This window comes from Gymnoscopelus microlampas (genome assembly GCF_963454915.1).
Source record: "Gymnoscopelus microlampas genome assembly, chromosome: 22".
NCBI classification, from domain to species: Eukaryota; Metazoa; Chordata; class Actinopteri; order Myctophiformes; family Myctophidae; genus Gymnoscopelus; species Gymnoscopelus microlampas.
This window is the reverse complement of record NC_139959.1, coordinates 22844019-22861093: the sequence shown is the minus strand read 5'-3', so window position 1 is coordinate 22861093 and position 17075 is coordinate 22844019.

Genomic DNA, 17075 nt, shown 5'->3' with positions numbered 1-17075 from the left:
TTTAACCAAGCCTAAAACAGAATAGAGTTAAAAGTAACAAATTCCTCAATATTGTACTTAATTCCTCAATATTGTACTTAAGCACAAATGTCTTCCTCAATAATAATTTGTGGAGTGAGTTGTGCAAATTAAATTTGTGGAGTGAGTTGGCCAAGTGTGTGGAGGGAGTTGGGCAAGTGTGTGGAGTGAGTTGGGCAAGTGTGTGGAGTGAGTTGGGCTCTGCTGTGGAGGGAGATGGCTGGAGTGAGTTGGGCGCGATTTGGAGTGAGTTGGATTTGGAGTGAGTTGGGCGGTTACCGGTGCGTTTACATGCACAATATTTATTCATTCAGAATGAACTCATTCCGAATAGAAATGTATACCCAACTGTTTACATGGCACCTGAATAAAAGTATTCCTGTTCCTCAATCGTTTACATGAGCAAAGCATTCATTCGGAATAGAACTCTGGTCATGCGCAGAGTGCTTCGGGCCAGGTTGGGGACGCGTGACTCCATAGTCTAAACCAGTTGTGCATGATTGGCCAATACGCTTGTGCAAGGACGCGCTGTGATTGGCCAGTAGCCACTTTGAGTGACAGTTGGGGCAAACGCTCTCACCAAAACATGATTTACTATTCTGTCCCTATCGGTACATAACTCGAACGGCGCTGAGTCGACTAGCAGACCATTGGCCGGTCGACGCGGGCACTCGCGCCTGGAGGCGCTCGGGCGCGTCTCCTCGGCCTCAAGGTCTGCTGAGTCGGCGCGCCTCCGTCATGGTCCAAAACTATACTTTATCGGCGAAAAGAAATAGTCCGCGGTTGTTTGAAAAAGGCACTTCCGCGTTGGCCACAGAAGGGGGCGTGTTTATAGCACAACTGGTTTAGACTTTGTAATGTCGCGTTGGGGACGGGGGGAGGGGGCGGGGGTGTTTGACAGGTAAACATATGTATTATTTACCTCTGGCAGCCTTGGTAATGAATAATAACAATTTTGGCTACACGTACATGGATCTTTTTCTAAACGCGTTTGGGCCTTTCAGCCACACGCAAACGGTGTTTTTGGCCGCTAAAACGGATGTTTTTGTAAACGGATATTTTTGTAAACGGATAAATAAGTGAAGGTTTTCCAAAACATGCGTTTCAGTGGATCTGTGTGGACATGTAATCCGGAGATTTTGAGAAACGATGACGTCATCGCGCATTCGCACATGGTCATTATAATAATAAATAGTACAATAATACATAAACCGGACCGCTCATGGTCATTATAATAATAAATGAAGAGAGAGAGAGAGGAACACTTACAGTCTATGAAACAAGGCACGCTCATTTATGGCTAAATAATGTCATACTTAATAATAAGACAGTGGTGGGAAAAGTAGCTCATTCAATTGCGCCAAGTAGAACACACGGCGCGCACACAGATTGAATGTGGGGTCTGTCGTCCTAAAACACAATCGCCCCGGTGCCGAGAGTCCCTGCTTTATAGTGGTGTTCGATGTTTTTACATTGCCAACTCTCACATGTACATAAACGTTCAGATTTCAAATATAAAGTGCTTACCCCTGAGCCACGGACGTTATAAGGCGATCCGGACCGCGATAAGTACCCGTATCTCCCGTATTGTTCAATAAAAGGCATTTTAATCCGATCGTCGGCCGTTTTCTCCAAATTTTCTCCGATGCTTTCAACCATGCGACACCAATGGTTGGAAGGTGTATTGCACTCTGATACATTACCAAAATAAAAGAACAGAAAAAGAAAATGGCTGGCGATGGGATTAAAATGCTTTTTATTGAACAATACGGGAGATACGGGTACTTATCACGGTCCGGATTGCCTTGTATTACATCCATGGCTCAGGGGTAAGCACTTTATATTTGAAATCTGAACGTTTATGTACATGTGAGAGTTGGCAATGTAAAAAAAAAACGAACACCACTATAAACCAGAGACTCGACAGCGTCATGTGAACCATGGCTACTGTTTGCGCTGCAGCTGAGCCCTAATAATGTTGTTTTCGTTTATGTTCACGTATGCTGTTCACGTATGCTATTAAAATAATGCAGCTATTGCAGTATTGGGCCTTAACATGTGATTACAAATGTATTTGTATTTGGCCCCTCATCGTGACTACTAATTGAAGCCGAGGCCGAATTGGGCCAAATCGCATGGATGAGCCCTGACAGCACATGGTTGGTGCTACAGACTCCAAATTTCGCACACAGATAGCTCAGACCTTTGCCTACGATCTTAGCTAGGCCTCGACCCGACCCGATATGCGGTTTTCCGGAACCAACGCGAAAGGTTCGGAATCTCCATATGCGGAGTCCTGACTACTAATCCCATCCCAACAATACAATCAGAGAGCCGTGCGCCTTTGGAACCTCAACCACTAAGGAACAACTCACGGCCAAAGCACTGCTCCATTTCCCTCCCAACTTGCTACAAAAATCACTCATGCAAAAGTATATAAGTAATTCTACTTAATTTACAACCTTCACATGTGCCTCATTTTAAAATAATCATAAAGTGTCATAAAGTGTCTGCTCCAAATTTACTTCCGGGTGGTCAATCTCACCTGCCAATCACTTCTCGCGCAAGCGCTGACTCATTGTGACATCACACCATAAAGGGCTCTGACATCACGTGGCTTACGTGTCAGATGAAAGTATATAAGCCGGCTTCTAAGCTAAGTCCAGCACTCTTGACAGACCTCTGCATATAGTCTATAAGCAGCTCTCAAAAACAGATACATAGATCCCCATATATGGGCATGAAAGGGAAACAGACAGACAGATCCAGAGATCTCCATAATAAAGTCAAAACGGGTCCAATGACAACAGGTATAATGGGGTTTGCATTAAAGGGGGAACCGGCACTGTGTCTGCAAGGGCTCTGACATCACGTGGCATACGTGTCAGATGAAAGTATATAAGCCGGCTTCTAAGCTAAGTCCAGCACTCTTGACAGACCTCTGCATATAGTCTATAAGCAGCTCTCAAAAACAGATACATAGATCCCCATATATGGGCATGAAAGGGAAACAGACAGACAGATCCAGAGATCTCCATAATAAAGTCAAAACGGGTCCAATGACAACAGGTATAATGGGGTTTGCATTAAAGGGGGAACCGGCACTGTGTCTGCAAGGGCTCTGACATCACGTGGCATACGTGTCAGATGAAAGTATATAAGCCGGCTTCTAAGCTAAGTCCAGCACTCTTGACAGACCTCTGCATATAGTCTATAAGCAGCTCTCAAAAACAGATACATAGATCCCCATATATGGGCATGAAAGGGAAACAGACAGACAGATCCAGAGATCTCCATAATAAAGTCAAAACGGGTCCAATGACAACAGGTATAATGGGGTTTGCATTAAAGGGGGAACCGGCACTGTGTCTGCAACACAGTCGAAGGCACAGACAGATACAGAGATCTCCATTATGGGCATAAAGGGACACAGACAACCAGATACAGAGATCTCCATATATGGGCATAAAACTATGACAGGGGATCAGATGGGACAGTCAACATCTGCTGGCCAGACAGGAGGAGCAGACGGAGGAGGAGACAGTGTTCCTGATGTCCCTGACGTTGTTATTTTTGCACCAGGAGACCAGACACAACCTCGAGACATTGTTCTGTACAGAACTCCAGCTGATGCACCTAATCACAGACAAACTACACATATCAATTCACTCCACCCTATGTATGACCCAGCTGCCTATCCCTTGATCTTGCCATATGGAGATGCTGGCTTCAGCATCGACAATCCCATCCTCAAGGTTAATGCAAATTCAGCCAGAGGCAAAGTCACTCTTCAGGAGTTCTTCAGATTCCATCTACAACAAAGAACTAATTCTTTCAACACCCTTCTGAAGTCAGGGAGACTTACTCAAGAATACTTCTGTGATCAATACTCCAAAATTGAAAGTTGCCGGATGAAATTCTACAGGAGTAGGGAACAACAAGACAAGTACAGGGCCCACCAGTATTCAGGTCTGGATGATGCCCTAACTGCACAGCAAGCACAGCCAGGACAGACTGAGGCCACCAGGATTGGTCAACAGATAACTCTTCCAGGCTCACACACTGGTAGCCCCAGATACCAATTCAAGCGCTTTCAAGATGCCCTTGCCATAGCAGCCAGATATAGAAGGTTTGACCTCTTCATTACCATGACGTCAAACGCAAGGAGTGAAGGTGTACTGAGTAACATCTTTCCAGGACAGCAGCCCACTGACAGACCAGACATTGTTAACAAAGTTTTCTAAAGGAGTTTGGATGAGCTCCTCCACGACACAACGCTCGGCGTCTTTGGGAAGATGAAGGCTAGAATACACACTATTGAAGGACAGATGAGAGGACTGAAACATGCCCACATACTGCTACTCCTACATGAGATTTTGACTGTCGATGACATTGATCAAATAATTAGAGCAGACATACCTGACAAACAAAAGGAGCCAGAGCTGTATGAGCTGGTGTGTCGATTCATGCTACATGGACCCTGTGGCCCGGCCTACCCTAACAGCCCCTGCATGGTCAATGGTATCTGTACTAAGAAATTCCCTAAAAACTTCTGTGCCAACACACGACTGCCTCATGATGGTCATGGCTACCCAGAGTACAGACGGCCCATTGTCGGTCACACCCATAAGAAGAATGACTTTCTGTTTGACAGCAGGTGGGTCGTTCCTTACAACGCTTGGGTCCTACTTAAATATAAATGCCACATCAATGTTGAATTTGTTGGCTCCTTCCGTACCATCAAGTACCTGTACAAATACGTCCATAAAGGAGTTGATGTTGGCACTCTCGATATTGAAGACAGGGATGAGATCTCCAGATTCATCAATGCCAGTGTTATGTTGAATCCCTGATCATAACCTCAAATTGAAAGTAGGCGCACCAGTCAAGCTTGCCTAGAAACCTGCAATCAGGTCCTGACCGCACTCTCAAGAATGGCACCAGAATGGTGGTAATGCAAATGATGGACAGAGTCATTGAGTGTGAGATTGCAGTAGGCACAAACAGGGGTGAAACAATCTTCCTACCAAGAATACCTCACTATGACAGAGGTGAGCTTCCCTTCACCTTCATTAGACGACAGTTCCCTATCCGCTTAGCATTCTCTGTTACAATCAATAAGGGTCAGGGCCAAGAGAATGAACGAGTTGGCATCTACTTGCCTAAACCTGTGTTCGCTCATGGCCAACTCTACACAGCCTTCTCTAGAGGAAAGAGAGCCAGCGCTGTAAAAGTTTTCATTGTGGATAATGACAAGGGCATTACTGACAACATTGTTTATAGCGAACTCCTTTAGGATAATGGGCATAAATGGACACAGACAGACACAGAGATCTCCATATACGGGCATAAAAGGGACACACCCAGACACATACAGAGATGTCCATATATCACAGACACAGATAGCTCCATATATGGGCATAAATGCACACACAGATGGGCATAAATGGACACAGGCAAACAGATGGCCAAAACGGGTCCTATGACAACAGGTATAATGGGGTTTGATTTAAAGGGTGGAGCATTCATTCCCTATTTACATCGTTCCTGTGTAGGCCGGTCCCCGACTAGACCCTCGGCAACCCGAAGGGCGAGCTTCTAGTATATATAATTATGAAATCAATGTAAATATAAAATCTGATATAAAATTGAAACATGCAGCTGATCGATGCGTTTCTGTACGTGTACGTGTGGACAGGGATTTTTGTTTATCTTTGTCATGTGGCCAGGGATTCTTTTTAAAAACGGAGGACTAAAATATCCGTTTAGTAAAAGATCCATGTACGTGTAGCCAAGGCCTAAGTCACGGCTGCCAGAGAGAAATAATAACAAGCCACAGCTCACACTCAAAGCTGCCAGCTATATAGGTAAATGAGGAAGAAGAGAAGAGAGACAATAAAACAAGTTAAGAGAGAGAAGGTAGAGAGAAGGTTTAATAATGGAAGCACACCGCATCCTGGCTACGGCCATTGGTCTGCTATTCATGAGTTTAATGCAGCAAAATCAGCTCCTGTTATATTTGCTGCTGACCCGGAGGAGGAGCCGGTCGGCGGAGAACTACGCGCGTCTGCGACTTGGGCTTGGAGCGCCAGACTCCACATGGCTTGCGCCTCTCCCCCCCCCCCACCCAGAAGCACCGCGCTAGCCAATGACACATGCGCAAAAGAACAAATGTATACCAGTCTGCTACCAGTGCGTTTACATGGGCAATGTAGCCCGATTCTATCGGTATATACCAGCCCTTCAAACCCGAATGAAATTTCATTCGGATCAGACCGGTATGGCCATACCGATGCGTTTACATGAGCAATTCTATTCTGAATGAGCATTCATTCCGAATTGAAGTGGAATAAACCTGTCCGTGTAAACGCAGCCATATAGAGTACTGAGTGACATGCTTATTGTGTGTGTGTGTGTGTGTGTGTGTGTGTGTGTGTGTGTGTGTGAGAGAGAGAGAGAGAGAGAGAGAGAGAGTGAGTGAGTGAGTGAGTGAGTGAGTGTGAGAGAGGGAGAGAGAGAGAGAGAGAGAGAGAGAGAGAGAGAGAGAGAGAGAGAGAGAAGACAAGACAAGACAAGACAAGACAAGACAAGTAGAAGTAGAGAGGCAGACAATAGCTTTGAGCAATATCACATTTTTGCATTTGAAATTAAATAAAAATTGTACTTTTCAGGATTCTAATTCAAAAATTGCAAAAAAAGATTTTAGGATTCCAATTAAAAAATTAAAGCCGTAATTTTAAATGCCGTAAAGTACGCCATCAATTTACAAAAAAGGTTAAAATACGGAGATAAGAGGTGTCTGCCCTCTTATATCCAATGTGGCCCTCTGGAGTGAGTGTGTAAATATAGTGGCCCTCTCCATCATCAAAGTGATCACCCCTGATGTATTCAGAGTCAAATATAATTGTCAGTGTCAATGCCAGCGTTAGATATTTAGTTATTATGATGGGATAGTGGTTATTATATAGTCATTCATTGTTTATAATAGTGTAATAGTCATGGGCATGTAGCCTACAAGAGATCATATAATAAGAAGACAGTTCCCTTTTGAACAGATTAAAAGATGGTATGGATCGAATATTTAAAGACGGGGTGCCGTGATTTCCCCCCCCCCCCCTCCTAAAACATAATCATCAGGTATGGTTATACTAGGAGGAAGATTTTTTTCAAAAAAGTGTACAGAAATTGTTAAAATTATGTTTTTATGTGGACACGCCTCCAGTTCAAGTATACCTTGTTCTCACCTTAGCACCTCCTCCACCACCTTAGCACCACCCACCTGTCCTAGTCCCTCCTCCTCCTCATGCCCACACCTGTTGTGTTATGATAATGAGGGGGAGGGTATGTTTTTACTATGTCACTAAAGCGCTGTTTCTCTATTGGCACGTTTGACCCTCAAGGTTTCAGCCTCCAGGAAGAAACTCCAAATAGTCATAGAAGACATAAAACACCATAAAACCACAACCGGGGGGCTTAATGAAGTTCTATCAACCTCATAGACACATGAAAAACAGAAAAAGTGCAACAAAAAAAAATCTTTAACATAAGTTGTTCCAATCAGAGGGGGCTTTAAACACAAAGGGTTTCTTACCTAATGATTTGGACACTGAAGGAACAGAAAAATAAAGCTGTGTGTGGAGTGCCTCAACTGGTAGTTGGTATGGTTCTAGAAGTTTTTTCTTGATTCATACTCTATTTTGAACCCCATGCAGTCAGGTTTTAGAGCAAAACATAGCACTGTAACGGCATGCCTTAATGTTATCGACGACATCAGGGCAGCCCTGGGTAAGAAATCTTTTTGTGCGGCCTTATTCATTGATTTGAGTAAGGCCTTCGATACCGTGGATCCTCACGTACTGCTCAAGGTCCTTTCTAAAGCTGTTTTTTGCCAAAATGTGCTTGGTTGGTTCAAAAACTATTTAGTTGGCCGCACACAGTGTGTCAAATTTGGTGATACCATTTCTGATTCCATCACCCTTGAGAAAGGAGTCCCCCAAGGTTCCATTCTTGGTCCATTGCTTTTTCTCTTGTATGTCAATCATATTTGTAGTCAATCTAAGCATTGTAAGTATCATATGTATGCCGATGACACAATTCTGTACTCTTGTGCTCCTTCTTTTGATGTAGCAGTGTCAAACTTGGCCTCAGATTTTGTCTCATTGCAGCATGAATTGGTAAATAGCAAATTGCTATTAAACGGCCAAAAAACCAAGGCCATGCTATTTACTCCAAATAGAGCTGACATTATCCCCCCAAATATCACCACCTTGGAAGGAGTAACCATCGAATGGGTGGTGCTTTACAAATATCTGGGAATTTGGTTGGATAACAAGTTAAACTTCAATCATCACATTGAAGCGTTGATTAAGAAGTTAAAATTCACAGTAAGCTTCTTTTATAGAATGAAGTCCTGTTTTTCTTTTGCTTCAAGGAAAAGGCTGGTCACTGGCCTGTTTATGTCGCAACTCGACTATGGCGACATTGTGTATCGATTCGCCTGTCCCTCAATATTGGGTAGACTTGATCCCCTTTATCATGCTGCGTTGAGGTTCATTACCAGCTCCACCTATAGGACACATCATTGTATTCTGTATTCCCTAGTAGGGTGGTCCTCCTTAGCATCTCGCAGGTTGCTACATTGGTACACTTTTATATATAAAGCCATTCTTGGAAATTCCCCCTCGTACATTTGTTCAAAATTTAATCTTGTCCAAAATTCGCTTAACCTCAGATCGAATGCCTGGATGCGCTATGTCGTACCCACTACTAAATCTGAGGCAGGGAAAAAAAAACTTGCGTTTTTTGGGCCTTGGTCGTGGAACGATCTACAGACCAGATTAAAATTGGCTTCATTGATCCCTCTAGTGTCTTTTAAGAGGATTGCCATGGGCACATTCTCCAACCATTGCTCCTGCTTTGACAAGTAGCAATTGCTGTGATCTTAGTCTTATATTAGTTTATTAGTTTTATGATGTATTGTTGTTATTAGTATTTTAAATAGTCTGTATTGGTGCTATTGGTAGTAGGTCTTTGGTATTACGGATGTCATGTTTGTCTTTGTTTTGTTATGTCCTGTATTGTCGTTACTGGCAGAGCTGTGTAACATTTTATTTGCCTCTTCTCTTGGCCAGGGCACACTTGTAAAAGAGACACTAGTCTCAATGTGATTTCTCTGGTGAAATAAAGGTTAAATAAATAAAAAAAATAAAGTTGTTTGAGATATTGAGGATATTTGAAATGAATACATTTGAAAATAAACTGTAACCAGTAACACTGTCTTTTTGTCTAATTGTGGGCAATTTAAGATGTTTAAATACATTGCTAAGTGATGAGTTGTAAAAGGGCAAACAAAATCTGCAAAGCAACAAGCTGGGCATCCCCTGATCAACGCATTCCTGCTATGCAGCAGAACGCCATAGCAGCGTCATATGTTTGGGTTTGACATTAGTTAGTTTGACGAAGAGAGCAAAGAGCATGTCTCACGTCACACTACCCCCACCATCCTGATGGACTGGAACAACAAATGAATTCTCCTGACAAGAAGTGAAACAGAAAATACTGTTTTATCAAGGTCGGGCAGAACAATCAAGGCCTTGTGCCTTCCTTTTTCTCACCTCTTATCTTTTATCTCAAACAGAGACTTGTTACCTCCCTTCTGTGTTTTTTCATGTGGTATTACAGTATATGATTGTCTTTTTGCCACTTGTGATTTTACACACTTGCTATGGACTTTATGTTTCCCTTGCAAATAAACTACAGCAAACTAAACCCAGTGGTGTAAAGTAATTAAGTACATTTACTCAACTACTGTACTTAAGTACAATTTTGAGGTATTGAGCTATTGCCAGTTTTCAGTACTTTATACTTTATATACATTTCGGCAATTTGAAAATAGCCGATCTACTTGAAATGGGACATTCTGCATAATGAGTACTTTCTACTTTTGGTATTTTAAGTACATTTTTATGCCAATACGTTTGTACTTTTACTCAAGTAAATTTTGAAGTCCGGACTTTCACTTGTAACAGAGTATTTCTACATTGCAGTATTGATACTTTTACTCAAGTAAGAAATGTGAGTACTTTTTCCACCACCGACTAAACCTAAGTACTGTAAAGTGATAGAAACTAACACAAAGGCCTGGGCTGCTCTGTCTTTTTCTCCTCTCCATCTCATTGCAGAAACCGCACTGGACTGTAACCTGAGTGAGTGCAGCCCCTTGACAGTGGAGGACAATAATGGACACAATGGACACAAGTTTGGCTCTGCCTCAACTTAAGGGCAAACCAGCACAACGATGAACACACCATTGTGCCACAGGATTGAATCCACTATGTTGAACTTGTCTCCGTCTCAGCTCTGTCTCAGAATAAATAATGAAAGTGGACTGCCCTCTAGAAAACTGAAATAGATGACAGTAAATCTGTTATCCTCAAAACTATTTGATTTGTTTCGATTTAGTAAAGGTTTTTTAGATTCAATGCATCATTAAATCTCAAATTTCACCACAATTCAATTTGGTGTGATTATCTTGATACAATTAATCCCATTCAATACAAAATTATATTTAAACAAGATAGGGTCTAACAACGGCATGACTGTGGCCAGTCTATTACGCCAGTCGTCTACGACAAGGTTTCAAGGTTTTTCGACCGCCATTCACTACTTAAAGACAGCTTGGCTCTGAAAGAGGCTAGCTAGTTATGGCACTAGACAGTTACTGTATACAGACAGTATTGAAGACGCCATCATACTGTAAGTAATCCATGCACAAATCTTCATCCATTATAATACTCAGTACACTGAAAGATGAATTATTATAAATGTTTTTTGTTAATGCATTTGATGCCCCGACATGTGAATGTTTTGATGGAAGCTCAGGGGTTCAGACATCTCCTTAAAGGAGCTCAGAAGCCCCCTTACTGGCTGTCACTGAAAGCATGCTAACATGACCAGACTGTTACCTAATACTGAAACAGAAAGCAAAGACTTGGATTACTACGCATGCACCTAATGGTACTATGGCTTGGCCTTACATCTACAACTCATTTAACCCCTGCTCACTTTGCTAGGGTGGGATGGCTCAGGGTAGAGGACAGAGTACAGCATCTTGCAATGGGCCTGGTCTACAAGATACACTACACCACAAAGACACCCATGTACCTGTCGAACTACTTCAAAAACGTCAATGACATCCACAATAACAACACCAGAGGGAGCTCCACGAATCACGTTCAACCCAGATTTGGCTCTAACAACTAACAAGGGATTAAATTCGTTCTACTGCTATGCCACAAAAATGTGGAATGCCCTACCAACAGTTATAAGAACATGTGAATCCTTACTCTCCTTGGAAACCGCTCTAAAAGAGCACTTGCAGGTGGCTGCCATTTGGAACTGGCCCCTGTAGCTGCTAATGATGGGTCATCGTTTTAATTTTGCTTGTTTGAAACATGTTCCAATATGCAGAGTCTCCTGCTGAATGTTGGCAGCCCTGAGAGAGAGAGAGAGACACACACACACACACACACACACACACACACACACACACACACACACACACACACACACACACACACACACACACACACACACACACACACACACACACACACACACACACACACACACACATGATTTCCGTTATCAATCACCAACCTCAGCTTCTAAGAGAGGGAATTGACAAATGGGCAGTGACGTCAACATGGTCTATAAGATGGCCACACACAGCAGAGCACAGGAAATGATATCTAGTATGTAATCCCCCCCAAAAATACTAAAACTAAAATTGTTGATTGTCACAGTCCACTGTTGGCAGCCCTGACACACACACACACACACACACACACACACACACACACACACACACACACACACACACACACACACACACACACACACACACACACACACAGGCTGGCGAATCAGTCATTGATGCTCCTGACTTCAAGGGTGCAGTAGGAGTCCTCCTCTTACCCCAGCCAGGGGTCATGCCTATGTTCCCTCAGCCCTATGTTCCCTCAGCCCTATGTTCCCTCAATCTCTAACAACAACAAAAAAAACATCCAAATTAGGCCCTATAGGCCTATTCCCTCAGCCCTATGTTCCCCCATATCAATTTAGACCCTATGTTCCCTCAGGCTTACTTAAAAAAAATAATAAGGTAAAACCGCTGGCAGTGGCGGATGAATGAATGAATGAATACCTGGCAATGAATGTGTTAATACCTTACAGAAAGCCCAAATATTTAAATGTTTAAAAAGTGTCCCACTCCCATCAACTATTAATGTTATTAGTCAGAAATCTTGGCCGTCAGTGACACTTATAATCGGGGTTCCTACACATTTTCCATTTCAAAATTACATACTTTCCAGATTCAAATTTCCAGAATTCTCTATTGATTCTTCAGACCATATTTGACATACAAGTATAATAGCTGTATGTAGATGCTTATTATGTAACAAAATAGTTTTAAAATCCAACTTTACTGATATACCGATATACCTTCAACCCCTACAGTAACAGAAGGGATGTTCATGTATAATTGACCAGTGGACAAGTCTATTGACATTGCTTTATTGGCTGTTTAATAAATTACTATAAATAAAGACACTCCTACACAGAAAGTTTGTGTCTATCTAAGGCTAAAGGATACCTTTATGGCTTCCTTATCGTTTCCTTTATGGCTGTGTTCGTTGTCATTTCAATAGGCACTGTGAATAGACTGGGGTGCTCCTTCCATTCCGACATCTCGCCACTCCGACTAGTGGCTTCCGCGTGCGGTTAGGGTTAGGGTTAGGGTTAGGTATAGGGTTCGTCAACGTCGGAAAGGCGACATGTCGGAAAGGCGAAATGCACCCGAATAGACTGTGACACAGAGCTTTTTTCCCAATTCATTTCTGTCGGTTCTTATTTGTAAAAGAGACAAAAAATATGGAGGGGACAATAATATATATACATATATATATATATATATATATATATATATATATATATATATATATATATATATATATATACATATATATATATATATACATATATATATATATATACATATATATATATATATACATATATATATATATATATATATATATATATATATACATATATATCATGGGACAATGAGTATACTGTAGATAGCACTGCGCCGGTTAGTTTGTGTCCTCGTTGGGCATAGATGTTTGACAGTGGAAACTCGTCAAACTTTTCTGTGTATGAGTGACTTTATTTATAGTCATTTATTAAACAGTGTTGATATGATTGACCTAATCTAACAGCCAATAAAGCAAAGCATTTCCGACTAGTGGCTTCCGCGTGCGGTTAGGGTTAGGGTTAGGGTTAGGTATAGGGTTCGTCAACGTCGGAAAGGCGACATGTCGGAAAGGCGAAATGCACCCGAATAGACTGTGACACAGAGCTTTTTTCCCAATTCATTTCTGTCGGTTCTTATTTGTAAAAGAGACAAAAAATATGGAGGGGACAATAATATATATACATATATATACATATATATATATATATACATATATATATATATATATATATATATATATATATATATATATATATATATATATATATATATATATATATATATATATATATATATATATACATATATATCATGGGACAATGAGTATACTGTAGATAGCACTGCGCCGGTTAGTTTGTGTCCTCGTTGGGCATAGATGTTTGACAGTGGAAACTCGTCAAACTTTTCTGTGTATGAGTGACTTTATTTATAGTCATTTATTAAACAGTGTTGATATGATTGACCTAATCAATCACACACACACACACACACACACACACACACACACACACACACACACACACACACACACACACACACACACGCACACACACACACACACACACACAGAAACAGGCTTTTTGCTAGCACACACGCATAGACACACTCATAGAACACACAGACACACACATGCAACAGATAATGAATATTTCAGATGTCACTGCATAGTGCTCATCATGTGTCACCTGTGTGCAGGTGAACAAGTGCAAGGTCCTTCCCATTGGTGGATTGTTGCCTTGGTGGTCCCCGTGATGGCTCTCGTGCTCCTCGCCATGTTGGTGTATCTCAAACTGAAAGGTAAAAAATAACTGAGGAGAAAACGTATATGTATTGCATTGTATTGTATTATTATTTTGTTTTACCTTTGTTTAAAAAAAAATATATGTATATATATACTTATTTTTTTTATTAATAATTAATAATAATTTGTATTAATTTACCCCTTTTTCTCCCCAATTTAGTCGTTCTGTGACTAAATTGGGGTGATTCCTCCCCACACACATTTGTATGTTACCACTGCTGTTGTATCCTACTGACTCACCTGCCAGTGAGGAGCCCCCACCAGGAGGACATAGAGCCTTCGTCCTACTCCTCCCGCCTAACACTCCCCGCTGACAGGTGCCGCCTCAGCCCGCAGGAGCTGGGGCCAATTGTGTTTGTGTAGACGCCCGACAAAGCCTGATGTACCATGGTGGATTCGGCGTTACTTTAATCAATCCAATCAGAGCACCCGCTGCCATTCCCTTTAAGATCAGCGCAAGACGCAGTGCTATTATCCGTGTGTTAAGCGGTGAGAGCAAAGCTAACATTGATACATAATCCATGCACAAATCATACATAATCCATGCACAAATCTTCACCCATTATAATACTCATTACACTGAAAGATGAATTATTTGTGATCAAAATAATGTTTTTTGGTAATGCATTTGAAACCCCCACATGTGTATGCTTTTATGGGAGCTCAGAACCCTCCTTACTGGCTGACACATACTGGGTAACCGAGCTAACACCAGACCAGACTGTAGCCTAATCCTGAAACAGAAAGCAAATACTTTGACTATATGCCTTAATGTAACAACTTCAGTGTCAATCATTGACTTTCGCTTGTTTTAAACATGTTGCAATATGATGTCTTGAACTGTGAATTAAATAAACGATTTGAAGAGTGTATGTGCATGTGTCATGTCTGCTTTGTGAAGGATCAACGGAACTACGTATAGTCCAAGTGTCAAAAGTGTTTTTTTTTTGTTTTTCATTGTACAGCCAGTTGTACTAGCCTGGCTCTAGCCCCTGAATAGCTAGCCACGCCCATTAAAAAAATATTCTGGCGATTCAGGGAGTGAAACGAAAGGAAAATTCAAGCTGAGTGCCAGGCTACAGCTGTACAGACCGTGTCCAATGTGCATTCCATCTCACTATCAGCACTGTGATAACAGTACCAAGGTCAAATAACCTAGAAACTAGAGAAAATGGTGAATAAAAAAAAAATGACACTGGGTATATAGTCCTGTACATAATGTGTAGCCAACACGCACGCACACACACACACACACACACACACACACACACACACACACACACACACACACACACACACACACACACACACACACACACACACACACACACACACACACACACACACACACACACACAGGCACATGCACACACAGGCACATGCACACATAGACATGGAAGGGGGCTCCAGCCCCTGCCCTTTTACCCGTCGGTAAAAGTGGCCTCTCCAGACCATGGATGCAGCATTTAATGGTGAAAAACTGCTAATTCTACTTTGATAACCAGTAATTCAAGGCTACTGGATTGTTAGGGCAGGCTGAGAGTTGTTGTGGCTCTTCTTGCAAAGATTGTTTTTGTCAATGTGTCTCATGATCATCCGACGTTGTACAGTAGCCTAATACATGCTGAATTAATCATATTGGTAATCAGTGACAGTAACTTTTGCATGAATACTGTTCATGTTTGTGTAATATTTTGTTCAAATTAATCCTAGATTCCTAGAGTTCATTTGAAATGACGTATTCCTCTAAATCTGGGTAGAAATAAATCCGTCCAGTGCCCGCCTTTTCAAATTCCAGCCCCTGCCTCCTCTCCAAATCCCTCTGCATGTCCCTGCATATACACTCACACACACACACACACACACACGCACGCACACGCACGCACGCACGCACGCACGCACGCACGCACGCACGCACGCACGCACGCACACACACACACACACACACACACACACACACACACACACACACACACACACGCAGGTTAGCTAATCAGTATCATGTGCCCATTTCTAAAGTTAGCAACAGAGTACACAGTTCAGTTGCTCGCACTCTGTACTGTAAATGCTACAGCATACAGCAATAAACTTCTTGAACATGTTCAACATAAATACAGGTAAGAGGAAATGGAATTGTGTATCTATTTTCATTGCATTTGATCAGGATTGTCCAGGCAATTCAGTGTTATTAGCCTAAGGTGTAATATAGTATGAGGAAAGCACTTCAATTTTAAAGTAGCCTATAGTGTGATTAACGGATATTTCCCTGATACATTTCAGGTTTTTCCTCTGTTGTTGGTGTCCACGGAACATTACAAATGGTTTACTGATGCTCCTGACTTCAAGAGTGAAGTAGGAGGAGTCCTCTTAGTTACCTTTAAGAGAACATTCATTTGTCCTGAAGCCGACTACACACAGACAGAGAGGACTATAAACAACAGAATGGTGCTTGATGGTTGGATGTCCATTGTGGGGCTTTTATTTTTGTCTCTCTGCCAGGGGGGTAGGTGAAATACTTCCTCTGTCTGATCTGACTCACATTATGGACTAACAACTCTATTGTAATCAAATCAATTTTCAACAGTGATTGCAAAATGAATGGGCCATTTACAGAATGTAATTTCATATGTATGTATTTCTGTTTGTGTTTGTGTATATTTATATCATATTGTGAGCTATTTTATGTTGTAGACACCTCTGCCAAGCACACAAACAATCTAATGACATGTACAGTATTGCAATGTATCGCAATATTTTATTGAACTTTGGACAAGAGGTCAAGTGTTGGCTGACAAACACCTTGTCTCATCAACAGAGTCTATATATGTACACATTAACATTGAAAAACATATGGAAACATATTGTGAAAAAAGGTGTCTTATTTATTACGGATCCCCATTAGTCCTCACCACAGTGAAGACTACTCTTCCTGGGGTC